General features: G+C 38.5%; 1 protein-coding gene across 3 annotated transcripts in view; it reads right to left on the bottom strand.

The window, feature by feature from the left end:
• Positions 1–25,937, bottom strand: part of LOC129763377 (uncharacterized) — a 244,096-nt gene that overhangs the window by 33,003 nt on the left and 185,156 nt on the right. The gene's annotated exons all lie outside the window — the stretch shown is intronic.

Genomic DNA, 25,937 nt, shown 5'->3' with positions numbered 1-25,937 from the left:
TGCGAACAAAAGGGAGAGGGGGTGTGAAAATTAGCACATACTTCAAGGTGAACTAGCAGTTGTTGTTTCATATATGGGAGATGATTGGAGAGATTGGCTTTCCGCGAGAATCGGGTTGCGTTACCATTTACGGGAAGTTGCTAGGAAACCTGCCCAACGCCCACGCCCAGGATGATGATTAGTCATGTGGAGTCGAAAAGAACGGTTGGTTTGAATTCTCGATTCAATAATATTGTAATTGCAGACAACGCCTAACGGGCGCAGGCGCAATCTGGAAGCCACGTGAATTGGCCGTGGCTGTCAATCGGCAGCGGCGCTTGCTACGACGTTGATCCAAACAGTTAAACATAAATATTTACCGAGTTTGCAGTGTAAATTTAGCACACACTGAGTTGCTGCCGAACCGTAGCGCGAATCTCAGTTGCCCTTGATTGCGCGAGGCGAAATTTTCACTTGAAAAAAATCAAAATCGAACGCGCTTTGCGCGAAACTTTGTTAGTTCAAAGGTGAAGTTGACTGTTTCCGTCCTTCAGTTCCGGTAAAAAAATATGTGACTGATAATTACACGCGGATCGCAACATAAGCGCACACGCGCTGCGCAGTAGTGCAGCTGTCCTTCGCAAATTTAAACGTCGGTGGCAGTAAACATAACCTCTAATTTTAGGGGGGCTGCCGTGGCAAGAACGGAACGGAACGGAACGGCATAAAGCTTTTGACAGTAATAATAGCGCTTCGGAGTATAATCGCCGCTATTTGGCGGTTCGCTTTCTGCGCTCGAGGGTTTGATCATTGATTTCAAAATATTTTAAACGTTTTCTAATCGTTGGTTGAACCAAGGTGAACTAAGCGCAATTCGAGATCTGTTTGTTGAAACGCTGAGATTTTTGTAAAAAGAACTGCGACTCAAACAGTTAGATGCAGGCAAATTAAAAATTATGATCTAAAAATTTACAAAAAAAAACATCAAATCTGGGGAGCATATTTCACAACTCTTCCGTCAAAACCAACGACGAAAGAGGGAAATGAACAAATCACGGTGAGCATCAGTGGAATGTTAAACGATTCCACTACGAAGTCTCATACGCTCTATCAAATGGTTCATTTTTCCACAATTTCTGTGCATTTCCTATTATAATTTGCACTATTTTTCTCTCTACCCGTAATAGAAAAAATACAAATGATATGTAATATTTTTTGTTTAATCTTAATCGTCCACTTGTGATTTCTAGAGCGATACTTCGATTAAAGCCTGTCCACATTAAATTTCGGACACTTTTCTTTCAGTGTAGTTTATGAAATATTTCACTAATCAATTAAATATTTCACCTACATGACAGCTGAAACCCTCCTCTTTATTTCGATGTCCAACATGTTTGGGGCTGTCCACATACCACGTGGACAACTTTAGGGAGGGTAGGGGTTACGAAAATGTCCACGCTTGTCCACGGTGAGGGGAGACGGGGTTTTGATAATGTCCACGTGGACACGTTAATTTTTTTTTTTTGCAGTAAAACATTCAAGTTAGTAGTCAAAATTGAATGAGATCTGTTTTGTATTTACACGATTTTTTGAACTTCACGCCCGCCCTGAGTACTCAGTATTCATCAATAAAAATACTGAACTGCCTGAAAGTGCTGCTCGGTCAAACATCCATTTTTTTCATATGACTGAACGTCTTTCCTGAAATGTATATTCTGAAGGTAACGCACATGAACTAGGATCCGATTTATTCCAATCGGTAATAGTGGGCTTAAATCCGCCAGGATAAAAACACCCAATAACGCAAAGAATGTTGGATTTTTTTGTAGTATTAAAAATCACGACTTAAGTGCGGGTTAAATTCAGCTTTTGCTCTTGATGACAAAACTGTTTGGTTTTTTTTTTCGAGAACTCCCAAGGATTTCTGAACATTGAAACGAACAACAAATTCTTCCATGAGTGTACGGACCGTATCTCTGGAGATCTATTTCTTGCAATGATGTTGTTCTTCATTGATGTCTGGTAATTTTTGTAATACGCTTCATTTGAGTTGTCTGGAAAGTTCATGCTGCTATTCTTACTATAAATAAAATCGCTAAAAAATAAAGCGCGGTCGTCGTGAACAGTCGTAAACGGTCGTAAATGTTCGTATTCTTGACGTAAACACAAACATAGTGAGAGAGTGAGCAGTGAGCAGCTGCGATGCGTTTTTTGTGTGAGAGAGTGTGTGCGTCTGCGTGTGTTCGTTTGCGTGTACATTTGCGTGTATGTGTTTGTGTGTGCGTGTGTGTGTGTGTGTTTGCATGTACGTGTGCGTGTGCGTTTGCGGGAGTGTGTGTTTTGGTTAGTTGATTGGTTGATGTAATCAAAAACAGTGTGAGAGAGTGAGCAGTCAGCAGCTGCGATGCCTTTTTTTGTGTGTGAGACTGTGCGCGTCTGCGTGTGTACATGTGTTCATTTGTGCGTGCATGTGCATGTATGTGTTTGTGTGTGCGTTTTTTTAGAGCAGCGAGTAGAGAGTAGAGAGAGTGAAAAGGAGAGAGTAGAAAGGAGAGAGGAGAGAGTAGAGACAGTAGAGAGTAGAGAGAGTAGGGAGGAAAGAGTAGAGAGTAGAGAGCACAGAGTAGAGAGTAGAGAGTAGAAATTGAAGAGAGTAGAGAGAGTAGAGAATAGAGAGAGTAGAGAGTAGAGAGAGTAGAAAGTAGAGAGTAGAGAGTAGAGAGTATAGAGAGTAGAAAATAGGGAGAGTAGAGAGAGTAGAGAGATGAGAGAGTAGGGAGAGTAGAGAGAGCACAGAGTAGAGAGTAGAGATAGTAGAGAGTAGAAAGTAAAGAGAGTAGAGAAAGTGGAGAGTAGAGAGAGTAGAGAGTAGAGAGTAGAGAGAGTAGAGAGTAGAGAGTATAGAGAGTAGAGAGAGTAGAGAGTAGGGAGAGTATGAGGAGTGAAGAAAGAGTAGAGAGAGTGGAGAGAGTAGAGAGTAAGGAGAGTAGAATGAGTAGAAAGTAGAGAGAATAGAGAGTAGAGAGAGTAGAAAATAGGGAGAGTAGAAAGAGTAGAGAGATGAGAGAGTAGGGAGAGTAGAGAGAGCACAGAGTAGAGAGTAGAGATAGTAGAGAGTAGAAAGTAAAGAGAGTAGAGAAAGTGGAGAGTAGAGAGAGTAGAGAGTAGAGAGAGTAGAGAGTAGAGAGAGTAGAGAGTAGAGAGTATAGAGAGTAGAGAGAGTAGAGAGTAGGGAGAGTATGAGGAGTGAAGAGAGAGTAGAGAGAGTGGAGAGAGTAGAGAGTAAGGAGAGTAGAATGAGTAGAAAGTAGAGAGAATAGAGAGTAGAGAGAGTAGAAAATAGGGAGAGTAGAGAGAGTAGAGAGATGAGAGAGTAGGGAGAGTAGAGAGTAGAGATAGTAGAACTTGAGCTTGAGCTTGGGTAGACTGTACATTTCGTAGTTGCTCTCCGTGATTGACCTGATAGTAGAGAGTAGAGATAGTAGAGAGTGGAAAGTAAAGAGAGTAGAGAGAGTTAAGAGTAGAGAGTAGAGAGTAGAGAGAGCAGAGAGAGTAGAGAGTAGGGAGAGTATGAGGAGTGAAGAGAGAGTAGAGAGAGTGGAGAGAGTAGAGAGTAAGGAGAGTAGAATGAGTAGAAAGTAGAGAGAATAGATAGTAGAGAGAGTAGAAAATAGAGAGAGTAGGGAGAGTAGAGAGATGAGAGAGTAGGGAGAGTAGAGAGAGCACAGAGTAGAGAGTAGAGATAGTAGAGAGAGTAAAGAGAGTAAAGAGTTGAGAGAGTAGAGAGTAGAGTGTAGAGAGAGTAGAGAGTAGAGAGTAGAGAGTAGAGAGAGTAGAGAGTAGAGAGTAGAGAGAGTACAGAGTAGAGAATAGAGATAGTAAAGAGTAGAGAGAGTAGAAAGTAGGGAGGGTAGGAAGAGTAGAGAGTAGAGAGTAGAGGGTAGGAAAAGTAGAGAGTAGAGGGTAGGAAAAGTAGAGAGTAGAGAGTAGGGAGTAGAGAGTAGAGAGTAGAGAGTAGAGAGTAGAGAGTAGAGAGAGAGTAGAGAGAGTACTGAGTAGAGAGTAGAGAGTAGAGAGTAGAGAGAGAGTAGAGAGAGTACTGAGTAGAGAGTAGAGATAGTAGAGAATAGAGAGAGTAGAGAATAGGTAGAGTAGAGAGTAGAGAGTAGGAAGAGTAGAGAGTAGAGAGAGTAGAAAGTAGAGAGTAGAGAGAGTGAAGAGTAGAGAGAGTAGAGAGTAGAGACGGTACAGAGTAGAGAGTAGAGATAGTAGAGAGTAGGGAGAGTAGAGAGAGTAGAGAGTAAGGAGAATAGAGAGAGTAGAGAGAGTAGAAAGTAGATAGAGTAGACAGTAGATAGAGTAGATAGAGTAGAGAGAGTAGAGAGTAGAGAGTAGATAATAGAGAGAGTAGAGAGTGTAGAGAGTAGAGAGAGTAGAAAGTAGAGAGTAGAGAGAGTACATAGTAGAGAGTAGAGATAGTAGAGATAGTAGAGAATAGAGAGAGTAGAGAGTAGAGAGAGTAGAGAGTAGAGATAGTAGAAAGTAGAGAGTGGAGAGAGTAGAGAGTAGAGAGAGTGAAGAGTAGAGAGAGTAGAGAGTAGAGACGGTACAGAGTAGAGAGTAGAGATAGTAGAGAGTAGGGAGAGTAGAGAGAGTAGAGAGTAAGGAGAATAGAGAGAGTAGAGAGAGTAGAAAGTAGATAGAGTAGAGAGTAAGGAGAATAGAGAGAGTAGAGAGAGTAGAAAGTAGATAGAGTAGACAGTAGATAGAGTAGATAGAGTAGAGAGAGTAGAGAGTAGAGAGTAGATAATAGAGAGAGTAGAGAGTAAAGAGATTAGAGAAAGTAGAGAGTAGAAAGAGTAGAGAGTAGAGAGTAGTGAGAGTGGAGAGAAAGTGCAAAGTTTAAAATAAAGAGCAGAGAGTAGAGAGAAGAGAGAACAAAGTATAGAGTAGATAGTAGGAAATGAAGAGTAGAGAGTTGAAATTCAAAGTCAAAATTGGAAGAGGAACAATTGATCGCAGAGAAAGAGTAGATGTTCGAGACATAGAGATATTTGGACTAAAAAAGAAACATTGAATGAAAGAAAAGAAAATAAGTTGCGAGAGTCTGTTTGAGTGCAACATCAAAGCTATTCCAATGACTTTGCGGTAAACTTATTAAAACATAGAATTGGGCCGCTAGTGCTGATTAATTAAAAGAAAAGATTAATCTTCCATGCACATGAATTAGTAGATTCGCTACAGATGTCGAAAATCACCGAGATCACAGAAACGAAACATCACGAAAAACATGCATACAACATGCAAACATACAACAATGCATTGACTACATATTAACCCATATTACGGAACCCGATCGGGTTTGACATATCGCAATCCGAACGAAATAAACTTTTGCATTCTGCATTTCAAGGTTGCAACATTTGTACAATCCGATGGGATTTGCCTCGATCAGATTAGGGGGGATAGAGACACGAATTTCGGACGTTTTTTCGAGCTCCGAAAAAGTAAAACAAAGAATATTTTTACCATCCATTAAATCATTATTTGTTTATCTATCTTTCAATAATATCTATCTTTCAAAAATATATACATAATTAGAAGCTGATCAAGTGAAGGGGTTCAAAAAAAAGTGGTGCCATGGCGTACAAGATTCCAGCACTTCTGGTTTTCTGAAACAAACAAATCGAACAGATTCTGAATTAGTAAAGATACTACTATCGCATGAACCTCGGACAAGTCAAAAACGTGTTTTTTGATAAGATGGCGGAAATTTGAAGAAAAAAAAATTGCTGTTTAAAACATTCAAGTTTCTTGATTTTTTTAAAATAGTTAAGTTACGAAATTATTTTTTTTATAGGTTAATGCGATAGAAAGATACATACAGATTGTATTCATATAAACATAGATCGGATAAGTAGAACTCGAGATATCGTATGAGCCAGTTTGAAAAAGCATGTTTCGAGAAAAACGCATTTGAAGTTAATTGTTATGGCCGTACTGAATAAGATATCGCTTCACTAAAATGGCTATAACTTGGTAAATAATGAGAATTTCGAAAAGTCTCTTCTATGGTATATTCTTAAATATCTGAATTAGAGAAATATGAAGAAAAAAATTGAATTTTTTTTCAACTAGAATATCCTCTTAAAGAACGCAACATTGTGCTAATTTGAAATCCGACCGGATTCCGGAATAAGGGTTTATTTTATCAAAAAACACTTGAAGGTACTTATCTCAATCTGCGATTCGTTTCATGAACGCGACGAAAATACATATTTATAGCGAATTGTAAAGGGCAAATCATTTACAAGAATGTTGAGTTAAAAAAATATTAGCAAGTGAATGGAACCCCGAAGCAGGTTTTCGCTTGAAGAAAGTTATGGCTGGGTCTGGTAGAACTGGAAGAAAATCTGTATCATGGGCTTCTACCAAGCAGCTAGTTTCGATGAATTCCAACAAGTACTGCTGGCAGCTGAACGTATGAAAATCAACGATCCAGAACGCTTCTAGGGCACTTCTAAAACTCCACCCGCCTTACACACCAGATATTGCGTCTTCAGATTATTAACTGTTAAGATTCTTGTGAGAACTTCAACTTACTGCATAGCATAAGTTCTGAGAGGATGGAATTCTCAAGTTGCATGAATGATACTGAAATATTCAAGAAAAAATGGTGATATGATCGAAAAGATGTTTGTCTACAAAAACATGCTTTTGGTTTTTTCCTTAGAATCGACACGAATTTTTCAGGACAATATTTAGCATGATTTAACAATTAAGGGTTGTAGGTCAACGGAATCATCGATCACGATGATACTGCAGATGTTTTGTTTTTACTAGGTTCATTTTAGCCAACAGGCGGACCTGTGAATGCGAAAGTCATTGATGTTTAGACGGGAAAATTCTGTTTTCAAACAAAGTGCCTGATTTCATTATCTGATTTTTTGAAAACTCAAACAGCCAGCCAGCTTTAATAAAAATTCTCGAGAGTAAGCTCACAATCGATATTTTAAAATGGATATGGAGATAACGTAAATGGAATTCGGAAGCAAATAATAAGCTCCCGGACAATGTTGAAAAAACCGAAATTTTCAAGACAAATCGTTACCATTGGTAAGGCTATAATTTTATATGGAATAGGAAATCAAACCTGAAATGAAATTTAGGCGAAGAAAATAGAATCTCTTGATTTTTCCTTAAAACTGGAGAAATGTCCACGTGGACAATAGGGGGAGGGGTATAAGGAATGTCCACGCTTGTCCACGGAGGGGGAGGGGGTGTCTAAAATCATCCTTTTTTTGTCCACGTGGTATGTGGCCCCTTTACATTCTTCTTCAGTTTGGTAAAAATCGAAAAATATGCTCCCGACAGATGGACCGAAAGGTGGTTGCCATTATTGAGAAACATCCCAACCTTTCAGTTAGAAATGTGGCTCGAAAGGTTGGCAAATCAAAATCATATGTACCAAAAGTGAGGCAGAGGCGTGGATTGAAGGCGTACAAAGTGAAAAAGGTGCCCAATCGTGATGATAAGCAAAATTTCACTAGAAAAAGCCGTGCTAAGGTGCTCTACACCCAGTTTTTGCAAAAATGTTCATGCACCATAATGGACGATGAAACTTATGTTCTCGAAGACTTCAAACAGCTTCCGGGTCTCGCTTTTTACACTGCAATGCGAAGGAATGTCGTAGCCGAGTGTTTCCGGACCAAGAAGCAGTCTAAATTCCACAAAAAGTACTTGAATTGGCAGACCATATGCAGTTGTGGCCAAAAATCCAAATCTTTCGTCTCTACCGGCACTATCAACAAAGATGTCTACGAGAAGGAAGGTCTGTAGAAGCGGTTGCTACCATTCATAAGAAGCCACGACTCTCCAGCGTTGTTTTGGCCAGATTTGACCTCTTGCACTATGCAAAATCTATCCTGGAATGGTATAATGCACATGAGGTCAAATATGTGCCAAAAACAGCAAATCCATCGAACTGTCCAGAACTTCGCCCAGTGGAAAAGTACTGGGCTCTGATTAAGCGAAAACTATTCGAAACTAAGTAGAAAGCGAATGACATTAATGATTTCAAGAGGAGATCGAATAGCGCCGCCGCCAGCACATCTGAGGATACTGTACGGAACCTAATGGCAGATGTTCCCAAGAAAGTGCGTGAATTCTGGGTTCTGGAGGGCTCTGATCTAGCTTTTATGCACTAATATCGTCGAAAAAAAGTTACGTGTCAGCGAAGCAATGTCACTATTCGTACAAACAAGGAAACCAAATAGCCAAACTAGCCTGAGTTGTTGCTACCTGAAATACTACGCTTACTAAGCGGAAGACCGTGGATTGAATCCCAGGTCCTTCCCTTGATTGAATGGTGTTTTTAAACGGCGAATGAACTTTGTGGTTTAAAACTTCTTCGATAGGAAAGATCAATCAATCTATAACACACACTGTGGATAAGTTTGCTGAGGTTATATGGTTCGGGTAACGAGAAACTGTGTTAAAAAAGTCGTCTAAGAAAAAACCATTGGAGCCTCGGTAGCTTTCAAACCATCTTGAGACCCTTGGGGACAACTCAATCCAAACTTCTTCTCCACCTGCCTTGACAAAGACACTTCATTGTTGTTCGACACTTCTCAGCAAATCGTGTCCATTGAAAAAGACTTCAATCCTTCCAATTGCCAATTGAATCTATTCTTGTCAACGCCCAATCACTGCAGCAATGTGTGCGTGTGATGCAAAAATACAAAAGCAATCTTCACCAAACGGCTTGAAAATCGACGCGATGCATCCACCGACCAAAATTGCATCTTTGCGTGCGTTGGATCGATAGCACGAGGAGAATGGAGGCTCTGATCGTGTGGCGCACGGTTCACCGGTGGAAACGTGCCTCCGGACGCTTTAAATTGCATGTCCACAGCAGAAACTCTTTTGAGGAAACAGTTTTGAAAAGAATTGATAAATATCCACCTTCTATTGTGGAATACAATACGTTGAGACCGGAGCGAAGCATAAACACGTGCGTTGCATTTTCGTTCGGGTTGTTATAGAAAAATTGAAACTCGTTTGCTGCTGCCGACGTCATTGCCGCTGCAGGGCGGCTATTTAATGCATACTTGCACGCAGGAAAATCCCACGCGGGTGGAGCTTGCCATGCAATGTTTCGCTTCTCTTCAGGAACTGAACTGTCTGCGATATCTTCCATTCTTTCTTCGTATCGAGCAAAACAGTTCTGTGTTATATCAGCATTAGGAAAGAATGTTGTCTGCTCGCTAGCTGGTGCGAGAATTTAATTTAAAATCGCGAGTGGCTAATTTGTATGTATTCAACAAGCTGAAAGCGGACGGAGCCCTCTTTCCACATTGTCCGTGGAAAGAACGCTTCATTTCAAAGGTGAAACCGCCGATCGTAGTTTGTACGTATTACTAACGATGAACCTACTGGATTTGACCATCGAAATTGTTAGCCACATCAACTCTGGAGCTCTGATTCTCGTGTATGCAAAAAAAAACTGTGCGTAAAAATGAATTCACGAAGCTCACGACGCTCTTCTGTCGCTGTCGTGGACTGGTTGTCCAAAGCCAATTTGCTGTTTCTTGTTTCTAAATTCAAGAATGAGGAGTTTCTTGCAAATTTTTTTTTGAGAAAGGTTAGCATAAGCGCCACGCTCACTTTCCATATATATTGAGTACATAAATTCGCTGTACTTGCCAAGACAGTCTTGCAGTATTTATGGCAAAGATTAGACCCTGCTGTCTGAAGGTCAGTTTTGAACTTTAGATGAGCGAAATGAGATCACCATAAGATATTCCCCAAAGCCGGTCTTCACCCAAAGAAAGTTATGCTAGCTTCTACCAAACAACCAGTCGATCGATTCAAACGAGAATTGCTCGCTGCGATCCTGGACAAAATAGCCAATCAGACGGGCATCGTGTTCCACCCAGAGCTGCGATTTGTCGTGAGAATCAAGTGATGGTACTCACACAAAGATAATCAACAAATTTTGTACTACGATTATCTTTGGTGACCATCCCAAAGCCAGTCCAATAGTGTGAGAAGAGTATTACCACAACACTAACACATGGTGAGCTTCTACTTGACAGCAGAAATCCGAGCTCCTTGGTGAGTGTCATGTTGCTGAAATGTCAGAATAGTGCGACACTCAAAAGTCTAGCTGATGGTTTGGTGTTTGGCGATATTCACAACATTCGCCTCTTTGTGTTCGTTCTTCACGACCAGGGATGCCAGATGTAAATATACAGTTTCATTTTAATTATAATTTGAAGAATTTTGTATTTTCAGACATGTATTTTCTTTTCATCTTTTTAGATGGCCTTAACGTTTTTAGTGGCACTTCGCCAACTCTACGTAGTATTACACATGTCATTCGTATTAGTACTTAGTACTTATTTTGAAACCCGTTCGACTTCGATTTTTTTACCAAATTTGTTTCTCATCATTGCAAGGATGCTAAATTTGTAGATATATTCGCAATTGATTCAACACAATCCTGTCTATCCTGTTGCAGACTTATATTTTCAGTTGCAGACTGCAGGGATATCGTATTTCTTCTCTTTATGACTTGATTCCCTGCGCTAACAACCCCTTCTTTCATACATTACTTTGCTATTTTCGCAGTTACAAAAATATATGCCATTTATACACATCAACGTTTCAGATTTTTGACGAAATCATTTGTCATTTGTTCGTTTCTTGAATGTAACAACACTATTTGCATTTCAGCACATTCCTTCGGAGCTAGCGAAAAGAATTATGCTATCCTCATGCTGGAAGCTTGCAAGGTACAACACTAACCGTTCACGGTCAACTAAGAGGTGCCGGGAATCGACTGGCCAATATTCCATCGAGAACCACCAATCAGATTTCCCTCGAACAAAGTCCACAGAAGCTGGAAGTGGTGAGGGGACAGCTATACCAGCTGCTATCACAAGGCATTCTATCGAATTTTATAATGTGGATTGGTACCTCTGATTAAATCTGATTAATCTGATTAAAAATTGCGATATGAGTCTGAAGACGCAAACGTTGAATTTTTCCGGGCATTATGAACACCGGATGCAGCAAGGAAGCAAACATATATTCCATCTGGAAGTATTCGTGGCGCAGTTTGTGGCACTGTATAAGAAGTTTCTCAATAAAGTCTCAATGGAAGTGGATGATTTTTGAGCGATTCTTTGAGATCGCAATTTTCTTTCGTTTTATGAAAAAATTAAATTTTTGTGTTCATCTCTAGTTTATGACCTAAACTTCAGTAGTTCTGGTAATTATTAACTCTAAATAAAAAAACACGCCTTGTCGGTTTTCAATCGGATCGTTTCATGGTTCGCAAATAATTATGAAATGGTAAATTTATCAATATACTTAAATACCATTTCATTCAAAAACCATCATGCTGCACCATGTTTATTTTAAAATTATATATAATGTAACTTTTAAAATTCTGACACCATAATATTTTTTATTATAAATGTCTGTTCATTTTGACTACAAGAAATAAATATTCGCTCGGTTAATCGAATTCTGAAAGACAATTGTTCGAATGACTCGAATATTGGCCCCACGATTAATCGATAATCGAATAAACGAAAAATATAGACACCTCTAACAACAACAACAACTTCTACTTCAACAAACTAATTTAAACAACCGTCGCGATTGTCAAAAATGATTGGAACTGTCTGATCACTCACATTTCTACTACCATCATACGCCACAACCACCGCTCTCGTAACGTAAAGTTGAAAACAGAGCGATCGGCAGTGAGAGGTATTGGAACCAACCGTCATTTGGTTAGGTGTCAGAAACAAAAAAGTGAGTATCACTACTGAATATTTGGATCTCACGTGCCGTGAGAGGAATTGAGTGACTATGGTCAGTTTTTTTGTGACATTGACGGTGATGGATTGCAGCTCTGGTTCCACCAGGACAATGCCAGACCTCATGTCTCTTTGACAACTTGGCAAAAATTGTTCGACCTCGGATGGGATGTGAAGTAGCACATCCTGGCTGTACTGGCTATTCATCTTCATTTTTGACGTTGGACTACGTCTTTCATTTCTATACCGGGGTGTAAAATCAAAGTTTCGAAAACGAAAGCGTTACGCCGGAGACCGAGATTTTGAGCGTTAATAGCTCCTAATCATCCGAACGAAATGGCATGATAAACACATCATTCGAAAGATAAAACGTCTACGCGTTATATACTTGTTACTTTTTCATCCAAAAACTTGTTTCAATAGCCTTAAAATTGTTTTCAAAACAGGCTATTGAAATCACCAATCGGTACATAAGCGAGCGCCGCTCGGAAATCCACTCAGTTATAATTGTACAGCGATTGGAACATATTGTCGCTGTTGTGATGAAGCTAGCTTCGTTTATCATGAAAGCGCTGATGAACGGTGTCACCAAGAGCCTGTTTGTGCACCTTAGGCCAGAAGGGAATCCATCAGGAGAAGAGTGATGCCACAAACGGTTCCGCTTCAGATATCGGAGCAACCACCATACACACACATACACACGCGGAACTATTTTCGTTTGGTTGCCATCCAGCGTCAAGAAGATTTCGGAAAGATGTTATCGTTGCTGAAAAATAATCTGCCAGTTCCTCTGGGAATTGGAAAAAACAGTCAAGAGAAAAAGTTTATTTTGATGTTTTCTAACCATACTACTAACCATACTAACCAAACTAACACTGCGACCAAATACATTTGGTTTTGTGATTTTTCAATCAAGTGCAACGAACAGGTGGTTACCGAGTTAGCATTAACCACTGGCTTCGAGTATCGAGGAGAACCTGGAAAGATGTTATCGTTGCTGAAAAATAATCTGCCAGTTCCCTTGGAATTGAAAATTACATTCAAGCGAAAGAGTTTATTATATTTTCTATCCATATAATACTGTGACCAAATACATTTGGTTTTGTGATTTTTCAATCAAGTGCGATCAACGTAACACCACGTCTTTCGGCAATTTATTAGAGGAGCAATGAATCTTAAGAAGGAATTCCCGCTCTACGCGCACTAGCAAACGATGTTTACTCAACAGCTTCTCAAACGAGAAATGGGTGTTGTGAGAAAGGATGAGCGAACGCAAAAATTATGTAGACTGATTTGATGCAACAGATATTTTGTCTATTGGAAATGGAATACAAATCATATCACAATACAAGCGATGTATTATGTATTATACAACTTTCGTGAGATTTCTTTTGGTGAATATTGTGCCTTCAACGTAACGCTCTCGTTTTCGAAGACCCCCAAATATTCATTTATTCATTCATTCAGAATTGATTCAGATGCAACTAAAAAAATGATCACTAAATCAACGATAGTCCTACGTCACCCTTGCGGTTATACCACAGATATAACCCACTTCCGGTTTTTTCATATGTACATTTTCTGAAAAAGATCTGCACCATTATATTACATCAGAGCATTGCAGTTTTTACCCATCTGTGTTTTGGTGGTTCAGTACGAGTGAATGCATGAAGGGTGCATGCGAAGCGATCACCGAGTGGTGGTAGCTAAGCGGAGCACCATCAGCCTGCTACCATTGAGGGTGAGTACAAAATATTGCGCAAACATCATACAACTCTTTATTATGATGATGACTATACTTACTCTTGAAATTCTTAGCCTGTGTCCTATTAATTATTAAAAGTTTTGAGCCGACCTCGTGCTGTTTAAACGAATGTTTAGATACCGAGACTGCGTTCATCGTGCCGTATCTGAGCTGAGCCGATATCGGAATCTAGATTTGGGATTGTTATAATCGGAAAAAAATTAAGAGGGTTGTGTCCAGGACACGATCGTATTGTTGACGTAGGACTACAACATGTTTTTTTATTTCTATTGGTACGCAAAACATCAAAATTTGTTCGTAGGGAAAAAAGTACACAATTACGTAGGTCTACGTCAAAATCGTTCGACGGCTGCCTAGGAGTGAGACTAAGTAAGAATATTAAAAACGAGACCTGGAAACGCTTCCAATACTACATTGATGATTGAAGCTTGTTAGATTGAAAAAGTTTCTGGGATCCAAATAAATTGTTTGTATCATCACGGTGCATAATTTTCAAGTCCGTGTTGGGGACATGTCATTTCAACGCTGTTACAACGAATTACCATTGAGCAAAAAACATAAATTTATATATTTGAAATATGGAGTTTTTGTTTGTATTGGAACATTTTGACGTTTCACCCTAAAATCAAACGTGTATGAGCAAAGGATGTGCGTCTGACTGCAACTCGCATTACGTGCGCTTAAACTAATTACAAACTAGTTTCGAATATTGCGATTTATCCTGCTTTATCATCGATGACCCAAAACCAACACTTTCTTCCCAGTGCTCACGGGAATGGGGAGCCAAACTATAACGTCGTAATTGGGCGGTAATTACCCGCAAAAAGCAAAATTTTGCCGAAGGTGGAAAGGCAACGTGCAATTGTTAATAATGCGCGCAAACACACACACACGGTGGCGGTGATGGAAAACTTCGCTTTCAAAAACCAATTTTCCCGGCAATTAATTTTCAGTGCCAGTGTCAGAGTGCCACTGATCATAATTGGGACCGCCACAATTCCCAGATTAGGGCTGATGTGTATTAAATTATGTCAGAGAAAGACATAGAGAGTGTATACGCTCATACAATTAGTAGAAATTGAATTCTCTCCTCCACCATCTCCAAAAATAAAGAAAAAACATATCTGATTGACCTAATTTTAATGCACAACTGCTCGGTTGGAATTCGAGCCAAAAAAAAGCTCATCTAATTACAGAGCTTCGTCGTCCGATATCTCCACATCTCGGAAGAAGAGTGCCACACACATCTCTCATTGCGATCGAAGCATCAAATGGCATGACTTGCACGCGGAGGAACACCGAGGGGATTGGGAAGGGAAGCCGGTTTGGATTGACCTGGCTTTTGGTGGAAATGAATTCAAGCCAAAATCATGGAACCAAAAGGAAAGTTCAACAAAACAACCAACCGATCAATCAATCATTTGTTCCAAATCGTCGTTGTCGTCGTCGTCTTCGGAGAAGATCGGCGTCGCCCAAAAGCGTCGTCTCGGGTCCACCGGCGGCGCTTATTGACCCATGAACCTGAATCAGCGCGATTGAATTCCTCCTAACATTGGTTGGTTGGTAATTAATTTGTGAGTGTGAGTGGGGTGCGATCTTTGCTTTTTTTCGCTTCACCCACGCCGCTCTCATGATCGTGAACTTGGCCAGAAATGGTCGAATGGTTTGTGATTTCTTTTTTTTTCTCTATTTCACACATTTGCAATGAATCGCGCGCATTTCAGAAGGAAGTGGCTGTGTCGGATGAGGGAGGCGGGGGAGTGTGTGTTGAGGATGTGTGGTCATAATTTAGCACTAATAGATCTCGCCCCGCTGCTGCTGCTGAGAAATGGATGATTTATTTGCGCTGCGCATTTATACGCGCGCACTGCTTTTGATTGTTTATTGGAATGTCTTGAAGAAGAAGCGAAGGGTTGTGAGGGGTTCAACGGAGCACAAGTCCATGAATGGGCCACGTGTGGGTTGGTTGTGATGGATTTAGTTGCGCTGTTTGGATTTGTTATAACTTAATTTCCTCCGTCTGGAATTACAACCGGAAACATACATGACTCGGGTTGAAATTTGCTGATTGCTTCTACATTTGGAATCGATCGCGGATCGCTGTTTTTTGAGACATTAAATACAATGGAAGACCAAGTAGCGAGTTCGCTTTTTAAGCGAACATTTGTTGGTTCAATCTCGGACCTTCCACGGGCAATCTTCTAAATGGCCTTTTTCAAGGCTAGAGGCGAGTAAACATGGAAATCCAAAGCCTCTATAATATAGAAAAAAAATGAGGGGTTGCATCCGAGACACGACCGCTCAGGACGTAGGACTACGCAATCTTTTTTTAAATTTGTTGGTTTATCATTTCGGATATTATTTGCGAATACGTCGAAATTTAATGAATAACTCTTTAGTAAAAAGTTCCGAGGACCCTGAAAAGGTCTAATGGTTGCGTGCTTTTGTAGAATCATTTCGAGAAGCAACAATTTTTTCTTGCCTTTGCGAAAACAACTTGTTTTCTTCGAGTTGAAGAAAACAACGGTTTTCTTCGCAAAGCTTCGTTTCTCGACTCTCGGTCAAAACCGTCAACAAAGCTAGGAGCTTGTTGCATCGGAACAGAGCCGATGCGCAAGAGAGCAAATACGAATGGCAACTAAAAGTATAGAATGTTTGCTATTCACATGTACAGGAAAGTTCTAAGTTTCGCGCAACGAAAACAAGCAACATACACAAAGCCAAACACTGATGGCTAGAAGCGACCTATAATCATTTGCACTCTTCTCTTTTTTCGCCTGCTTTGCCATGGCTCGGATGGTTGTGTTAATCGCAATGCCAGACTTCAAGTGAAATATTCGCTAGCGTTCACAGCTCGAGGAGAAACATAAAAAACAAAACGAGCAGAAAAAGCGACCTTTGTTGTTTCGGGCACAGAAAGATTTTAAGAATTTTCCTAACAGGAGATGCAATACTTATACGCTAGCGACAGCTTACTTGCTATGCAAGGGTGGAGTTTACTTCGCAAATATTCTCTTTTCGCTATCGTTGTTTCTATTCTAGCGACTGCATAAGTTGCCCGTTATGACAGCTCTGTTCGGGAAAGCACACAAATGGACAGAAGAAATGTATTGGGAAAAGGGAATGCTTCCAATTTTCATCAATTTAAACCATATACAGACTATGGGATTGTAATATATAGCATATAAAACAAATCTTAGAAAATTTCCGATTCGATGCAAATCGTTAAAATTCGTTCGCAGTAAAAATAGTTATTAATGTTAACTTTATTTTATAAAAACGTGACCTGTTCTCTGATTTGGCACCCTTAATGTAAGACGTAGTCCTACGTCAAAAAGAGAAAAAAATGATTACCGGCGCGAACTTTCTATACAACCCTCATAACTAACTTGTTGGTTTACGATTTAATTTCCAACAGAAGGAACTAAATTCAATCACTTGAATCAGTCGCTCACCGAGTCGCCATCTCATTATTCTGTCGAGAGATTGTGTGCACTGCAATGGTAATATAACTTGAAGTAATCATTGTTGACTTAATTGACTTACCACGAACGGTGCACGATATTGTAGATCAGATACGTTAGTATAGTTCAAGAAGAAAAAAAAACTAGGAAGGAAAGGAAATTGTAGAAAAAAGGCAAAAAAAAACAAAAAAAGGAAGAGAATAAGGAGAAAAGGAAGAAGAAAAACAAAAGAGAAGGAACAAAAGCACTTTAAAACTTTAAGACTTTTAGCCTTTAGACTTTTAGACTTTTTGACTTTTGGACTTTTAGACTTTTAGAGTTTTAAACTTTTAGACTTTTAGATTTTTAGACCTTTAGACTTTTGACTTCAGATTTTTAGAGTTTTAGACTTTTTTACTTTTAGACATTTTGAATCGAAAAACCTGAAAATCCTTAAAAATATATAAAAACCTAAAATTCCGAAAATAGAGTCTGCAAATTTTTCTATTTTTTTAATTTTTTAACTTTACGACTTTTAGATTTTAAAACTTTTAGATTTTTAGATTTTTAGTCTTTTAGTCTTTTAGTTTATTAGACTTTTACACTTCTACACTTTTAAAATTTTGGACTTTTCGATTTTTAACCTTTTGACCTTTGGTTTTTTTTTACTTTTTGACTTTAGACTTTTTAATTTTTTAGACTTTGAGAATCAGAAAATCCTAAAATATGAAAATTCCCAAAAATCTATAAAAGCTAAAAATCTGAAAATGGAGTCTGAAGATATGACTTTTCGACTTTTCGGTTCATCGATTTTTCAACTTTTTGACTCCTTGACTTTTAGGTTTTTACATTTGCACACTTTCACACTTTTACGCTTTTTCACCGTTACACTTTCAGACTTGAAGATTTTTCGACTTCTTGATTATTTAACTTTTTGTCGTTTTTGTTTGACTTTTTAACGTTTTGAGCTTTTGGCTTTTTGACTTTGTACCTTTTTTGGCTTCATAACTTTTTGACTTCCTGACTTTCAGATGAATTCAAAGAATTTTCAGATTTCAAAATTCTCAGACTTTCAGATTTTTTGTATTTTTAGATTTCACTAGCTGACCCGGCAAACTTCGTCCCGCCCAAAATTAGTTTTTTGTTATCAATACCTTCAAACATTCACGTTTTCTTATTATGAGCAAGTTCATGGGTCCAATCGCAGAACTGTTCATTGATTGATCTTCTATTCGACCCCTTTGAATTTACCTTTTACTATAAAATTCGTAGTATTTCTAACAAAATTCATCATAATATCAAATTATTTTCAGAAACAATTCTCGTTCAAGATTTTTCAACCACTTGAAAATGACATGTTTCTCCGTTACATGGAATAAATGTTTTATACAGAACATATGATAGAATAAAGACAGTCCTAAATCGGACAATTCCTTCCTCGAGGTCTGCTCTTATCAACAAATTCGACGATCCTTTTTTTTTGGTATGGATACAAGAAGATATAAGAGTGCGTTTCATCACAGTGCGTTTCATCCCCTTAAAATCCATTTCCTGTTTCGAACAAAGATCAATTTCGCCAGCACAAACATCCAATGGACTAACAACACTTGTCACTATGTAATTGTAGAACATATGGGAATCTAATTTTCCGATTTTTCCTTTTTCCTTCAGAGTTTTCATAAAATTATCAATTGTCATGATTGGTTGGAATATTTTTGGTTGAAATATGTGTAACATTTTTGTGGGACCTCCTCTCCATTCCAGAGGAGGGGGGTGTCATACCATTATAGAAAAATTTCTCATACCCAAAAACCCAAAAATCCGAGTTATGCAGAAATTAAATTTGTGTTTCATTTGTATGGCAGCCCCCCTTAGAGAGGGGGGAGGGGTATCTAACCACCATAGAAACATTTATTGCACCCTAGAATCTCAATATGCCTAATTTGGTTTCATTTGCTTGATTGATTCTCGAGCAATGCAGAAATTTGTGTTTCACTTGTATGGCAGCCCCCCCTCAGAGAGGGGGGAGGGGTCTCAAACTATCATGAAAACCTTCCCCGGCCCCAAAAACCATTACATACCAATTTTCATGTCGATCAGTTCAGTAGTTTTCGAGTCCATAAGAATCAGACAGACAGACAGACAGACAGAAATCCATTTTTATATATATACTAGCTAACCCGGCAAACTTCGTCCCGCCCATTTACTTGATTAATTCTCGAGTAATGCAGAAATTTGTGTTTTATTTGTATGGCAGCCACCCCTAAGAGAGGGGGGAGGGGTATCTAACCAGCATAGAAACATTCATTGCACCCTAAAGTTTCCATATGCCTAATTTGGTTTAATTTGCTTGATTAATTCTCGGGTAATGCAAAAATTTGTGTTCCATTTGTACGGCAGCCCCCTCTAAGAGAGGAGGAAGGAGTATCTTATCACCATAGAAACATTTATTGCATCCTAAAACCTCCACATGCCAAATTTGGTTTCATTTGCTTGATTAATTCTCGAGTAATGCAGAAATTTGTGTTTCATTTGTATGGCAGCCCCCCCTTTGAGTGGGGGAAGGACTGTCTAACCATCATAGAAACATTCATTGCACCCTAAAACTTTCACATGCCAACTTTGGTTTCGTTTGCTTGGTTAATTTCCGAGTAATGCAGAAATTTGTGTTTCATTTGTATGGCAGCCCCCCCTTAGAGAGGGGGGAGGGGTCTCAAAATATCACGAAAACCTTCCCCGGCCCCAAAAACCCCTACATACCAATTTTCATGTCGATCGGTTCAGTAGTTTCCGAGTCTATAAGAATCAGACAGACAGACAGACATCACTCCATTTTTATATATATAGATATATATAATATAGATAGATAGAGTTTTTCCGACTTTCAAATTAAAATATTTTTAATTTTGAGATTTTCAGATTTTTAAACTTTTAGATTTCTCTACAATACATCAAGGTAATGGTCGCATTGGTTCGAAGCTCCTACAGAAAAACTTTTGGATTTTTAGATTTTCAAATTCAAAGATTTTCAAATTTTTAGATTTTTAGATTTATGATTTCTTTCTGATTTTTTTAATGTTTTATAATTTTCTGATGACTTATTTTTTGTCTTTATAATTTTGTGATTTCTAATTTTCTAATCATTTTCATTTGTTCATTTTCTCATTTTCCTATTTCTTTATTTTTTCATTTCCACATTTTTTCATTTCTTCTCTGATGATCTGATTTTTTATAACTTGAGCTCAGACCAAAAAAAGAGAACCGGCAAAGAACTTTTTGTATGGCCCACATCGGTCCCTACGTATCCGTAAAATAGACTTTTCTAGAAATCATTTTCTAACTTTGTTGCTGTCGTTCCCAGTGCTGAAAATTCTCCGAACGAAAATTCCGGGACCGAAGCGGGGCCCATCGGGTGTTAATCAGTAGCTGGGAAATTGTGAATGCGTGCCGATTCTATGCGAATTTCTTCAAATGTATAAAAAGAAATAAGAGAAGACGAATTTCATGCCAACTCGACTGGCCGTTAGCAGCACCATTTCAGATAGCAGTGAAACGTTGTGTAAAGGCATGAGTCAAGCCACTTTGCATACTTGAAATATTGGAAAAATAATTAGACCACTTTTTGGAAAAATTTTGAAAAAATTAAGAAAATTTGAAAAATCGAAAAAATTAAGATTTTTTGGAAAAAAAGTTGAAAAAACTCAAAATTCAAAAAGAAACCTACAAAAAAATCTATCAGAATGTAGAACATTATTTTGGCTTTCATTAAAAATTACCAAAGATTTTTTTAGTAAAGAATTCAATTGAAAAAAAAATATTTTGAAAATTAAAATTCATTTTTCACGAAAACATAAGCTTTCAAAATTCTGAAAAAATAGATATAAATAGCCCTTAAAATTTCCAACAAGTTTTCCATACATCGGACGATGGGCACATTTACATGGAAAAAGTTTTTCGAACAACAACTTTTTCATGTTTTTCTTTGAAAAAATGCTATTAATGTTCTATTCGTTACATTTTTATGTATAAATTTCAAATGCTCTGCTAATAACTTTTCTCTATTTAGAACCACCTACATGTCATGTGTCAAGAACATGTCAAACGTGAGAATTTACACACAAAAATGTTACGAGCAAAACATTATTTTTTTCAGGAGCCTTCATACAAAAATGACTTATATTCCAAAAACTATAAAAGATAGAAAGTTGATGTCTTCGACAAAAGTTTATATTTTAACAAGATCTAAAACTTTGTCGAATACACTATATCGCTATCTTGACTTTAAACAAAATTAGGATAAGTTGTATTTTTTTCAAAGAAAATATGAAAAAGTTGTTGTTCGAAAAACTTTTTCCCTGTAAAAGTGCCCATCTTCCGATGTATGGACGAGTTGTTGGAAATTGTAAGGGCTATTCATATATATATTTTGGAAATTTTCAAAAAAATTGGTTTTTGAGAAAAATGAGCTTTAATTTTTGAAATAACTTTTTTGTCAGCGTATTTTTTTGTGAAAATTTAAACAATTTCCTACATTTCATCGTTTGACATAACTTTTGTAGGTATCATAGTTTTCATGTTATAAATTTTTTGTAAAAAATTAAGAAAAAAAAGTTGGCTTTTCCAAAAAATAGTCTAATTATTTTTCTGCAAAAATGCTTAAATGACCCATGTCTTACCCACAACGATTCACTGCTCTCTGAAATGATGCTATCAACTCCTAAGACGAGTTGGCATGAAATTCGTCAGAAGCAAAAGAAGGGAAAAGAGAGAGAAACGAGGAAAAAAAGAGAGAAGAAAAAGAAGATAGTAAATGTTTATGCGAAAAACAACTTGAACACCCCCAGAAAACGTGATCCACAACAGCCAAGTGATGCTGTGTTCCTCTTCACTCGCATGGTCTGCTTCATATCGAGCGACAATCGCACACAGAAAGGGTAATTCTCTCTGTATAAAAGGTTTTCTAGTTGCTTTTGATCGAGGCTTCGTTGTGATGTAACAAAACAGCTGATTGTGCAGAGCGGAAGAAAGAATTCAGTTGCAAAAGTCCCGTCGGCAGTTTGACATACGAAATTCAGTTCAAAAATAAAACCTGTTCGCGTTCAGTTCACATGACAAATTAATCAATCAAAGTGTCCGAAAAACCTGTAATGTATCAGCGAACAGTAAATAAGCAGAAAAATAATAAAAGTAAGAAGAAAAGAAAATCAGAAATAAAAAATTAAAAACAAAAAAGATAGTAGGAAAATAAAATTAAAGAAAAGTGAGAAAAATGAATAGAAAAAAGAGAAAAAAGGAGATATAAAAAAATGTGAGAAATAGAAGAAAAATAGAGTAAAAAGAGAAAGAGAAAAAAAAGAGAATTATTATTTTCGTTCATTTTGGGGGGAGTCACTTCAGTATCAGGGTGTCGAATCAAAAGTCGAAGAAAAATTCCCTGCTACTTCCTGATTTTCCAGTATTTTTTCAGAAAAACTCCAGATGTAGACTAGTAATCAAATTCTCTACTAATACTTTAGCTGTAGTTCCTAAGATATTTAGTTAGCTTAAACAATGAAATTTAAGAACGTCTGTCGATATCTTCCAATGAAAAAATTGTTTGTGATTTTTGAATAAGTTAAACGACGTAAAAGATAAAAAATAGATTTATTAATGCAGTTCCAAGTTCTTATGAAGGAGCCTAAAACACTAGTAGAGAATGAGTCATTTTCATTTTGATTCGGATCAATTTCACGAAACTGTTACGATTTTAACGAAACACTTTTTCTTGCAATCTTTTGGCTTTCTGTGCATTTTACAAAATGTTCTTATTTATTTCAACTTTCCTTGTCTTCTAGATAAAGAGAATGAAAATTTTGAACTCGTTGAATTAACTAGCTCAACATTTTTATTGATGCTATCCTTCCAAAGTGAAGCATACCATCGTAAACTTGTCGCATAGCCTAACCGTTTCCTAAAACATTCGGTATTAATGGATATTCATGGGTATTCCTAAAACATTCGGTATTAATGGAAAAGCTCTCTCAACGTTGGAGTTTCCACACGAGAGACAGAAGACCATTTTGGTTAAAATGTTCCGTAAACCTTTCATTTCCAAAAATGCTCCAGTTGTGTATTTTCCGGATCATAGTGAGCAAATACGTCCAAAATCCGTCAAAGTCAAAAGTTTCTCGAATCGTTTTCCAGCTATTTTTTTTAATCGAATTCAATGACGGCAAGATCAAGGATATATCAATGCTTCGTAAGCTTTAAAACCAGAGCTCCGCATCCCATACGAAATTTCACGATTTGTCTGTCGTAAATTTTGGCGAGTTTTTTTAATCCTTCAATCTATTGATGAATTCGGAGCTACCCAAATTCAAGAGTTTTTCTTTTCCTTTGTAAAAGTCCAGTTGCAGTTCGCGTAATATGACCAATTCACGTTGGTAGGTTTGTTCAAATATATAATTCCCAGACCTTCTTTAAAAGCTGCAAGTTAATCTCTGATGCTTGAGAACGTTCCAAGAACATTGACGTCATGTAACGATTTACCACCTCCATTTATTCTTCATCCCAAAATCTGATATTCAGATGTAACTACAGCCCCTTTGTAGTCTTGTTCAAAGACTCGTCGAAACCAACGACAAAATATAGCTTACGAAGTTTCATCGAGCTCAGAATTCTCAACTTTAGAATTCGTGGCAAAGTCTAACATCATCATGAAGCTCATTTTATCAAGCCCTAGCTATACCTTCTCAGCTTTTGGTGTTATCAATTTTTTCAAATTATTGTAATAATAAAAATTCCAAATGACGGAATTTATTTTTTTCCAGATTGATGTCGAAATTCCCTGATTTTTCCTGACATTATTTTAATTCCCTGATATTCCTCGATTTTCAAGGATTTTCAAGGTAGTCGACACCCTGAATATGCAATGAAGTCCATTTGACTTCAAGAAGAATGAAATGAGATTGTCGAGTCGTAGAGTGAGATAGCATCTAAACGCCCGAATGACTGTTGAGTCATGTGGACGGAGAAACTACTGGAAGAAGCCAAAACTCATTTCCAGTTGAATATGAAGGCGAATTTCTTCATAGTCCCCTGACTATCCTCAGTTTCATTCTTTTGACTTTGCCGAGCCCTGATGCTGATATTGACAAAGGAAAACGATGGCGTCGCTCCCAAACCGATGCATCCGAAAGATACTGTGTATCTGTTGGACTGATAGTTTTGTCTTCTTATCCACGTGTAGCAAAATAGTCTCCGTTGTGCGACCCAACACAACCATAACGGGTGGTGTGATCATTGGTTTTAACTAGTTTTGTTTCTAGAATATAAATATGGCACAAAAATGAAATAACTAAAGGCTAGCTCTATTCCATCTTACTGTGCACCAACATCATCGTACACAGCACGTGTCCCAGATGGTGACGGCAAAGAATCTAATCAACGAATTTATGTGCCATACACCACACAACACAACAGACATTACACAGTTCTAAATAAATTAGAAGAAACGAGGCAAAACAGCACGACAACACTGACAGACATCTTCTAGAGTCCGAATGCCGAGTTCTAGCCTAGCGTCCGGCGCGTCAAGAGCGCGTCGTCGTCATAACCGTAGCACATGACGACCACCTCAAGTCCGCCCCCGCTTTCTTGCTCATAGAGTGAGTGTTCTAGTGCTGCAAAAAACAGCACAAAAAAAATGTATATTAGCAAATCCCAACTCGCGTTGAGAATGTCAGCCAGCCAGAGCGGCAAATGTAACAAGCTTAGGCGTAAATTGCCCCATATAAACAACAACCCAGGCGCGCTGAGTGCTACACAACAAAACTATAAACAACTGCTGGAAACCCGCGCTGTTGCGTGCCCTAGACCCATAGAGAGGGAAAAAGAGAACTGCACTGAAAGAAAATTGCAATGTTTCGCTGCACTTCCATCCGATTCGAACCGGGCTAACGTTTCCCTTCAGTGTCTAATCCTCATTATCGACGCCTCTTCGCGTTTCTCCCGCGGCCAAGTAGGTGGACACAAATAGTGGTGGGCAAAAAACGAAATTATGACAGATGCAACACACAACCTCAATCGCTTGCATTCAGTCCCGTGATCTCGGCCGATCGATCGGTCGATCGATCGACCATTTCCAGGTTCCTAGGCCCCGAGGGGGTCACCTTGCCAAGGGGACAAATTGGCCACACATAATCGCGCCACATCTCGACATTTGCCAATTAGTCATTCAGCTTCGGGGAGGGCGCTCATTAGGAATTCATCCCATGGCACACTGCGACCGTTGTTGTGGGGTTGGAAAAAATGCAATGCGCCGCTGGCATTCATTGGATTGGGAGTGCATTGTCGCCCCACCCCGCGCGTGTTTAGTTCAGGCGGCTAGTGTCAAAGGATTTTTTTCCTCCATTATTGCCTTCCCCACTTGGGCCAATGTGCCCAATGTGAATTCCGCAGACCATTTTGGAACAGCGTTCTGTAGCATTGACAACCAAATAAATTCCAGTTTGGTGCAACTGGCAAATTCCTAAATGAACCACAAATAAAATCAAATGCATACGTTAATGAGGATTTCAATAGTGACTAGCGGATAAAAACAAATCAAACTAGCGCCTGCAACTCTGTTCGGTCGGTTGCGTCACTTTTTTTTTGCGAAGAAGGTTATCACGTTCCAGGTCGCAGTGACCTCCGCCTTGCATCGCGATAATTCATGATCGAAGTTTGCATTGCGTAGGCAAGGAAGACTCTTCAAAGTGCAGTTGGAATGTTACGAAAGCCAAGCAACTTTTCTTTGTGTCTAACCTTCCAAAACAACCAACAGCCAACGATTTACGGTGAAAAGATTCTGTCCGACTTGGCAAGAACGCAAAGTTTTCGTTTGATGATGTTTCTACCGGTTTGGCGCTCATCATGGTCAAGTTGCAGTTTTAACGTTCT

Source organism: Toxorhynchites rutilus, chromosome 1, assembly GCF_029784135.1.
Source record: "Toxorhynchites rutilus septentrionalis strain SRP chromosome 1, ASM2978413v1, whole genome shotgun sequence".
Classification (NCBI taxonomy): domain Eukaryota; kingdom Metazoa; phylum Arthropoda; class Insecta; order Diptera; family Culicidae; genus Toxorhynchites; species Toxorhynchites rutilus.
Note: the sequence above shows the minus strand (reverse complement) of the source record. Positions and strands in the feature narration are given on the sequence as shown.